Raw genomic sequence first — 10783 nt, 5'->3', positions numbered from 1 at the left:
TGATTGAGGAGACAGAATATCCAAGAGGTGGCCAAAAGCAAAAATAAACAGAATAAACTACCCAAAAGGCTGAAGGGAAAAAAGAACAGGGAAAGTTCCACACATAAACAGCTTCTTTCAGCAACAGTAAAATCCAGTCCTTGGAAACCAATTGAGCCCAATAAACAATTCAAAACATGTTGAAAATTTACATAAATTTATTGATGTATTATTTTGGATACCTCCAACATTACAAAAATTTTTAAAAGCTTTAAAAAGTTTGGTTTAGCTCGACATGTCGGCACACTCGTGTAATTCTAGGTACGTTAGTAATGATAAATCTCTGTACAGCTAAACATAAATATCTCTAGAAAATAAAACAATTTACCTTGCAAGTTTTATGTACAGATAAATTCATGCAAAATTACCTAATCCGTATTAGTTACTGTTGTATAGATGTACTTCCAAAAGTTAGCAGCATAAAAAATACAAAGTTATGTTCTATAATTTCCAAGGACCAGGAATGTGAAAATAGGTTAGGTTTTCTTCTTCAGAAACTATTGCAAGAATGTAATCAAGGCTTGGGGTGCAGAGGTTTCCAACTGGGAAGAATATCTTCTTTATTTAATTTTTATTATTTTTTTTAATTTTTAGAAAGCAAAACAGGAAAAAAATAATAGAAATGATACAGAATTTCAAAAAAAATACACTAGGAAGAGTAATAAAATCCAAAATGTACAATGGATATTTTAATAATGAAAGGATAAGAAAATGCTCAAAAAGAAAGAACAGCTGAGATAAGGAAAAGGAGAAAAGGAAGGAACAATATCTTCTTTAGTTCTCCAGCAGTATAAATGGATGTTACATTCACTTTGAATCACTCATACAACTCCAATTGTAGAATTTGTAACATTTACTTAGAATAAAAGCTACTAACATCGAAGTGAAAAGGTTAAAGTCATGACACTTTTTGGAAATATATATATCTGAACACTTCAGTATAAATCCTAACTTCAGATACTTCACTCACTTTTTCTCACTTATTAGTTTAATCTCTACATATTTTTGAGCTCTCATTTATTTCTCAAGACATGACAACGAACCAAACAATATCCTTGCCCTCAGATCACATGTAGTGAATGGAGATAGTAAAGAAACAAACATTCATCTTGCTAGCTGGTGGTGCTTGCTATGAGACAGTAGACTATTGTACAGGAGTAGCCCTAGTTTTATATAAAACAGTTCCTCTGTGTCACTGAATAGTGACACCGATGAAGATCGCTAAAGTGATAGTCAAGGTATGTAAATACTGCAGCACAAAGCATTTCAAACTGAAGGAGAGGAAAGTGCACTTCTCAGTTGTAGGCATGATGTCTTTGCATCACTATATGGAAGAGGGTAGGCTGGCCACACCACAAAGGAGATGTGATAATTGGAACTCAGAGAGGTAACTTCTGTCTAGATTTTATAAACCAGATAGACCATCAAAAGTATTACTAATTCACTGACTAATCTAGGAAGACCAAGGAAACAAACTTTGGTGTGTAATAGGACACATCTGGATAATGTGTGTGGAATAAAAACGTAGGAGATGAGCTGGCCAGAGCAGTAAAGCAGAGCTTTATCAGTTAGGAATACTGAACCACCTACTGAAATAATTCAGGAATAAGATGTTGATGGCTTGAATGTAGGTCACAGTAGTGCAAATGAAAGATCTGACCAAATTTGAGCTATATTTTGAAGTGTTGAAGATTATCTCTGAAAAGTTAAATGTACTGTATGAATGAAACATATTTTGTAGGTACTAAAATAAATTAAAATAATTCTTAGTTTTGTTTGAGGGAAGTTTCATGTCAACTGCTTGACCTTGATATTTCTTAACGGTGGGAATATTTTTTACTGGAAGAAAAAAAGATTGGCTTTTTTAATTTCACAGGTTCTTATCTGATGTACAAAACAAGACTAAACCTTATTTTAGTCTTAGAACTATAACAAGTTACATTTCTGTTACAGTTCTTATTTAGTATGTTATGCTTACTTCTCAAAGTCTTTTTTATATCTTATGAAGTACTTAGTGAAAATTATCTAGAGAAAATTTTATGAGGTTAATTTATATCAATTTTCAGTTTTTCTCGTACAAGAAAAATTATTAAGAAGTTTTGATTGATAGCACTCAACGCACATTTTAAAACAAATGTCAAAAGCCTAAGAATCAATTATATATTCTGGAGGATCAACCGGATTATTATGATCTTCCCTATTGACTTACTTTCTGTTAGACAAACATAAACATAAAAAGGGGTGAATTATAATTTTATAATGATCAATGTTTTAATTTCTACAAGCCTTATCATTGAATGCAGAGTAAGTATAATTGGTGGCACTATTAAACACCAGTAATTGTGGATAATTTAACGCATTAGATCACTTTTCTCCTATTCATTTTGTACTAATTGTTGTCCTGAGTATAAGACTGCACATACACTGAGTATAAAATTGAGCAGATTGTTACACATTAGCCATGTGATCATGGATGATTTTTTTAGTTTGGGGCCCATTTATTTAACTGCAAAATGATAACAGGCTATATGATAGCATAAGTCAATTATTGTGCTTTATAAATTTACTGTAAGAAAAATAATTTATATAACCATAAGATTTCAAAACTTATAATCTCATGTAAGGAGGTTTAAACTTGTTTTAGTTTAAAAACTTTATTAAATTAATCATCCCTTACCATATTCATTTAACAGTTATATGTTTTGAGCTAATATTTTTTAAAAATCACATTAAAATCCCATCTTAGTTCCCCATCTCTAGCTACTCTTAAAGTATTTTATTTTATTTTACTTAGTAGAAATATAAAAAGCTAAATAAAAATAGAATATGAAAGTAGTCTGACAGCATGTGGTCAAAGATATTTTTATTAGTAGTTCATGGTGATAAATGATACAAAACAGCAGATTTGCTTATACTAAAAAAAGAAGCTACGTTGGAGAGATGACAAAACTCTCATAATGAAAAGTTTTGTGGGAATATTAACCTCTTTGAGAGCCTTGAGGTTTGTAAAAGCAATTCAATTCTGGCAATGCTACCTTTCTACCCATTTTTCTATTCTTTCTCCCACATAGCCTCTTTCATTGTAGATAAGATAGTCACCACCTGACACAGATTTACATGTTCCCTGCTCTGCATATCAGAAAAAATGGAATTTTCCTCTGGAAGTAGTAAAAAATATCTCAGGAAAGGATCCTGATCACTACCAGAGATTAAATATTTTGACTTACAAATGGTAGAAATGAGACTATAAGTATTTGAATGAAGGTAACAGCAAGCAGACATATTTCTCTGCACACACACATGCGTGCACACACACACACACATCACACACACACTCAAAACAAAAACAGAAACTTTACTGGTGATGAGGTAGATGTAAAGGACCTCCAGAGAACTGGTTTTTGACTGAAAGGGGTAAGCAGTTGTTCAAAAGAATGACCAAGTTGCTGCTTGCAGAATGAAGAGAATACTTTTTAATTGATTTGCTGAGCTGAACTGAAGTCTGCTAATTTTCTTTGGCCAGGAGCATGTTTCCAGAAGACCTTTTTTCACTTGTGATGGACTTGAACACAGAGTCATCACATTAACTTTGTTACAGAGGCTCGATTTTGGTGAATCATATTCCTGTACAGAAGGTGGCTTTGTAAGTCTGTGCTCTGTGACAGGGCTGAAGAATTTCAATGTGTTGGGTTTTTTTGGCTTCTAAACAGCTATTAATTCATCAGGACCTAGGCTTTCCTTTGTTTGTAAGTTTTTAATTACATTTGCAATTTCATTAACTGATATTGGGTTATTCAGAATTTTTATATCTTCTTGGTCCAACTTTGGCAATGCATATATTTCTAGGAATCTGTCCATTTCCTGTGTACTTTCCATTCTATGAGAATAAAGATTTTCAAAGCAGTTATTGATGATCTGAATTTCCATTACAGCTACAGTGATTTGACCCTTTTCAATCATTATTGCATGGATTTGAATTTTTTCTTTCCTTTTTTGATAAGCTTGGCTAGGAATTTATTGATTTTTTTTAAACAACCAGCTCTTGGATGCACTAATTCTTCATATTTTTTCCATAGTCATCAGTTATGTTAATTTCTGATCTGATTTTTATAATTTCCTCCCTTCTTTGGGTTTGACTTGTTCTTCTTTTTCTGGAACCTTGAGGTGCAGCATTAGGTTATTTATTTGTGCTCATTCTGTTTTCTTGATATGAGCATTCACTACTATAAATTTTCCACGCAGATTGCTTTCACTTCATCCCATAGGTTCTGGGAAGTTGTATTTACATTTCCATTTGGATTGTAGGTATTTTTAATTTCTTCTTTAACTTCATCTGTGACTCATTGGATGTTCAAGATAGTCTTATTTAATTTCCATGTATTTATTGAGTTTTTGAAGTTTCTTCTGTCATTAATTTCCAATTTCATTGTACTATGCCTGATCCATAGTTTAAGACAGGATACGAAGCAGACACAATATGAAGACATACTATTTAATACAAGCTTTTTAACCCATTTTAATTTAACCCATTTTAATCACCAATCAGATTTCTCTAGGCTCAAGGGAAGGGTCAACCATTTTAGAAAAATTGACTTTAAGGTCCCTAGGAACTAACCTAGGCAACTGTTGTCACAACCTACATATCTTAAATTTTTCTACAGAAAGATCATATTGTATTACCCAGTTATGTGATTTCAAGAATTAATCACTTTTAAATTGACTAAGAGCAAGTGAAGCTTGAAGTTCTTAGGTAAGATTTTCCATTAGTAGTAAATTTTCTTTCCATGTTAACTTTCTGTTTCTGTGATGGGCCTGCTGAAACATGCCATTCTCAAACGAGTAAATGTTTGCTACATGGTCCCAGCCTTTCTTCTCACCCATGTCCATGTAGGTAATCCCTCCATGTCTCATTTGTACCAGGTAAAACAAACCTAGACCAATAACCATCACCAGAAAAGAGAGGATACTATGCTTGTTTAGGCTGGGTCATGTGTCTTCCTAATTGCTTGCGGAGCTTAGCAAATAGTCCCTAACAAACAACAACAAAACAATAAATACTAACCTATAAGAAATTGGAGAAGGAAATATTTAACTATAATCTCAAAATATCAGAATAAAGAAGAAGGCATTTTTAGTCTGAGAAAAGCACAAATACAAAGTCATAGAAACAAGGGAATGTGATGACACTAGAATACAGGGAAATGGTGGTGGAGGCTGCAGTGATGGTTGTGTGGGGAAGGTAAAACACAGAAAAACATAAGTTTGGAAATGCGGGTTGACCCACAAACTCAGGACATTTTATGTTTCATGTTGTATCAGTCAGAGTTTATTAGAGAAACAGATATAACACAAGATATACAAATGAATAAGAAATTACAAGGTCAGCCACAGAGTTGGGTGAGGAAGTCTGCAGAGGGTGTCAGCATGCTGGAGGCTGAAGAGTCCAGTCCAAGGTCTGGAGCTCACTGCAATATTTCATGCAAAAATGTATCAGAAGTCCAATGGATCTGTAATAGTAAGCTGAAGAATATATGCCAGAAGGCTGAGAAATCCCAGATGGAAGCCGAACAGTCTGTGCCAGAAGCCAGAAGATGATGTCAAGCTGAAGGCAAATTCTGGAGCTCCTCAGAAGAATCAGCAATCAGTCCTTCCTCGTTGCCCCTTTATTGCATGCAGGCTACCTGACCTAATGGGAGGGATCCTTTATACACACACCATCTCTGCATCCTCCTCTTGCACAGGATGAGGATGTTTACAAAATAAGGACCCTTCCCCCTACTGAATCACTTAGTTAAACTTCTGAGGTTGACACATTCTAGAGTCTTCAGCAATGTCCTCTACATCCCTGTATGTAGAAATGCTGAGTTACATAGTTAAACTTCTGGACTTCTCAAGCTGATACAATGTGCCACCTATTACACCTGCTAAGGCTTTGGAGTTCCATAACTTTGACAGAAACAAATGGGAAAGGAAATCATGGGAAGACACTGATTAGAGCTTGAGTTGAGATAATGATTGTGGAGAGAAACTAGAGAGGAGATGCAAAGAGATTTCTAAGTATAACAATTAGAAACAATTATTTGGCAAAGCATAGGGGCAAAAAAAAAAATGAAGTCAACAACAAATCCCCACATAACCACTCACTCTGAGGGAATAGTTCCATTGGTGTATGAGAGAGAACCAGAGGACAAAGCGTAGTTGATTTCAGAAACATATTTAATACTTTACAATTAGAAGTTTTCTTAGATATGTTGTTTATAAGATATACTCTATGGGCCATCAGAACACTTGCTTCCTGTGGGCAGGCAGACACAGCCAGCTATGCCCCATGTGCCCTCAGGCCATCATTGGAGACCTTTGTTTCCTGTAGGCAGCTAAAACCTACAAGAATCAGACAAACACACCCTATGTGCCTGCAGCCAGTGTATACAAGGAGGCTGAGAGAAGAAGCAGCCTTTGCCACCACACACCCAGACCACTGGGGAAGGCTCAGAATAGGTGCCTAGGTCTGGAGAAGACCGCCCTATACCCTGCTACTTCCCTGGGAACCTGAGTCCAGAGAAACCCAGGTGCCTATCCCCTTCCCCTACACTTCAGAGAGCCAGCAAATGTGGGAAGTGCCTGGGATTCCACAACCAGTTTGTTGAGAGGAACCTAGGAAAATGTTAAGGTGAAGGAGTAAAAGGCAATCTCAGACCTCCAGCCCACACAGAAGAAGTCTGAGATACCATCAGGGAAGAAATTGGAAATCACACACCTGAAATCCCTGAGAGGATAGCAACTGAAGTAAAGAAACTACTTCATGAGACTGTAAAAGTAATCAGAGAAGAAATATCTCAGGTAAAAGAAGAAATCACAAATACAATAAAAGAATTACTAAGCATATCTAAAGAAGACATAAATAAAAAAGAGGAGCACAGGAAGATGATGGAAATCTTTAATGAACAATAAAGAAAAGAATTACAATGCATGAAATATATTCAAAGAGATATGCAGGAAATTAAAAACTATTAGCTGGAAAAACCCTTGAAAATGAGTGACTATAGTATTTCAGACCTTGAAGAGAGGGTAACAGCTAGTGATCATGAAAGGAAGATCTCTTAAACATAACAAAGAACCAGAAAATAACAATTCAATGGCTGAAAGATAACACAAAGAAAAGTGATTTGAGAGTGATAGGTATCAGTGAAAAAGCAGGTATTAATGCAAATGAAATAATATTATTTACAGAAGTAACAGGCAAAAACTTCCTAAACACAGGAAAAGGATCTGGCGTACAGATGAGCAAAACATAGAGCATTCCAACTAGCCATAACCAAAAGAAATCTACACCCAGGCATATAAAAATCATATCCCAGAAACTTAGCCCAAAAACACAATATTAAAAGCTGTTAGAGAAAGAGATCATCTATAAAGGAAAATCAATCCGAATCACCGCAGACTTCTCAGTACAAACCATCAAGTCAAGAAGAGTTTGGAATGAAGTGTTTCAAATCCTGAAAGAAAACAAATTCCAACCCAGATTAATATACCCTGCAAAACTATCTTTCCAACTTGATGGAAAAAATAAGATACTTCTGTGATAAAGAACAACTGAAGGAATTCATGCCCATCAAACCAAATCTAAGAGAGTGCTGAAGGACAATCTAGAGAGGGATGAAGATGACCATGGCTCCAGGAACAGCAGCAGAGGAGGACAGAAAATTGGATGCAAAGGAAGAGTGGAAGGCCAGCAGCAGAGAATAGCATGGCAGAGGTGAACCATTGGATACTGGTTGTAACCATTAATGTAGATGGCCTCAATTGAGCAATAAAAGGAAACAGCAGAAACAAATTCCATCAATATGCTGCATACAAGAAACACATTTAAATCAAGAGGAAATTCATAGACTGAAAATCAAAGGAAGAAAACAATGTTCCATGTGACAGGAAGCTAGAAAAAAGCAAGGGTAACTTGCACATCAACTGCAGAATGGATAAAAAAGTTACAATATTTTCATACAATGAAAAGCTACCCAGCTATAAAGTAGGACAATTTTGAGCCTCTTGTAGGTGAATGGATGCAACTGGTGATCATGCTCATGGGTAAAACTGTTTGGACTCATAGGAGTAAACACTGAGTTATCTCCCTAGCATAAAAAACTGAAGGAGTTACTGGGATCCAAAAAGCAAACAGATATTATGAAAATGATGGGGGAGGAAATGCATGAAAAAGAGAAAGCATAATCATTGTTTATTTCCTATTATTTTGTTTTAAATTCTTGTATTGTTTTCATAATTTTGTTAGGTTTGTTTTTATTCTATTTTGTTTTATTAGATTTTATTGTGTCAATGGATGGGCAGCTATTTTGCATATACCAGGATATATTATGGTGACCACTGTTAATTTCCTATATGCTGTTTTGAAGTCTTGTAATTCTTTCTTTTTTTCGTTTTGATTGGTTTTGTTCTGTTTTGTTTTGTTTGATTTTACTAAGTATCATCGTATAGAGAGCTATTTTGAATAAAATGAGGCATTATGGTAGCCACTGTTCATTTCCTATTATCTTGTTTTGAAGTCCAGAAATGCTTTCATTATTTTGATTGATTTTAGGTTTTTTTTTTTTTTTGTGTGTGTTGTTTGATCTTTTTATGTGTGAAGGTATGGACAGCTATTGTGAGAAAATAAGATACATGATAATAATTATTGATTTCCTGTTGTCTTGTTTTGAAGTCCTGTATCACTTGCATGATTCTGTTCTAATTTTATTTATTCTATTTTGTTTTATTCTCTTTAAAATGAAATAAAAGATATGCCCTATTATTGTGAGATCAATATTTTAAAATTTTCTATAATTCATATGCTTCATTATACTTTGCTGAATGTACTTTTGATTGGTTTGATGTACTGAGATTCAAAATGGATTTATTTCAATAATAAGTTTTGTTATGTAAAACACTAAGGCAGAGAAAAAGAATGAAATGAGAATCAGAAGCCTGACTGATTTTATTTTGGGATTAGCTGTACTGATTATGTGTATGACATAGAAGAAAATAATCAATTTATAACAGTTATTTTATTTATAAAGTGATACATAGAATAAAACTTCCAAACTGAGACTTCTCTGAGTATTTGCTTAGCTACAGATCAAGAGCTGTGACAGTAAACAAAGACTACATTGAAAGTAGTCCCACAGAGTGGTACTCTACAAACAGCCTGTAAAACCGGAAAAAGTGAATGAAAGTAAGTGTGATCCTCATTAACAGCCTGCTGCATGGTCAGATTTTAATGGGTATCTCGCCACTTCTTGTCAGTTCCTGCTCTTTGACATTCACAAGTTAGTCATCAATTACCCAATTAATTTGTCTCTGCTCCGGGCTTATGTCATCAACTTTATGTACAGGCTTTCCTCTGCAGAAGGTGTTCTGAACACTAACAGCAGGAATAAATCATATGAACTCACCTTTCTGAAGTTTACCACCAGGCAAAGTGATGCACATCTGAAACCCAGAACTCTGACAGGCTAAGGCAGGAGAAAGTTCAACCCTACCCTGGCAATTTTGCAACTTAGTGAGACTCTGTCTCAAAATGAAAACCAAAAACAAGACAGGATGTAGCTCAGTGCAAAAGTCCTGCATGGAATCCCCAGTATTACAGAAAAAACACAGCAGCATCAATAAAACCTCCAAAATACAAAGTTTATACTACAAACAGGAACAATTTTACAACTTTTACAATTAACCCACCACTTGACTATTACAGAAATGCTATGAATTAGGTTTTTACTATTTATATCTTTCATTTGAATAAGTACACTGAACTAGGAATTATAGATAATTCACTCAAAGTCTTAGAGGCAGCATGTGATTGAGTCAAAGTTTAAATCCAGGTAGGTGACCCCCAGAATATACACGCACAATCAGTGTGTAATTCTTCCCCTTCACTATCTTTCTGCAGAAGTGGAAACCAAGGCTGTTTTTACTAAAGTGTCTAGTGTCTTTGACGACATGCTTTAAATTTTTATGTTTAGAATTGGCAGCTAATGTTATTCACCTGCAGTATTTATTTTTGGGAAGCTTTCAGCAGGGAAAGAAGACATATTTAAATTTATTTGGTGAAGAAACTGAGTATTTTATCACAACTTTCTTAATTTTTGCTTTAAAATTTCAGTTTTATACAATGGGAGATGGTTATGTTAGAATGAAGCTTTATTATTAGAATTATGGAAATGTCTTGCTAAGAACAATTACATTATGCACACCCATGACATATAAAATATATATTAAAATAAAATATTTACAAAGTGGAACAGAAAAATAAAGTAACTGATATACTGCACAATAATACCTCAGCTCATGGACATTTCTTGTCACAATTCAGTTCTCAATGAAAAGTGTTCAACAAAATTTTACTTATGTTCATAAATTTCACATCAGGTGACAAACATATCCTCCCCCAAATCAAAAATTAAGTTCGTGAACCACAATGTCACTGTATGTTTCTACGTTATCATAAGAGGGATATTTCTCTCGTAGAACTTATATTCAATAAATAAAAAAACAGCCTGACTAAAGATGTAGTTCATTTATACACGGTGGTACCTTTGAGGTTTTATTTTCCTTTTCCTTTCATGTTGCTTAACGGTGCTGATAACTGGGGGCTTTAGATATCGATTAAACCCATTTAGTCACCCTGTAAATACTTAACATGTCAGCGATGTTTTAATTATATTGCCCGGAGAAACTTTTAATGGATTTAAATTAG

Source organism: Cavia porcellus, unplaced genomic scaffold (genome assembly GCF_034190915.1).
Source record: "Cavia porcellus strain 051 isolate PalLab524CR breed Dunkin Hartley unplaced genomic scaffold, mCavPor4.1 scaffold_8, whole genome shotgun sequence".
NCBI lineage: Eukaryota > Metazoa > Chordata > Mammalia > Rodentia > Caviidae > Cavia > Cavia porcellus.
Note: the sequence above shows the minus strand (reverse complement) of the source record.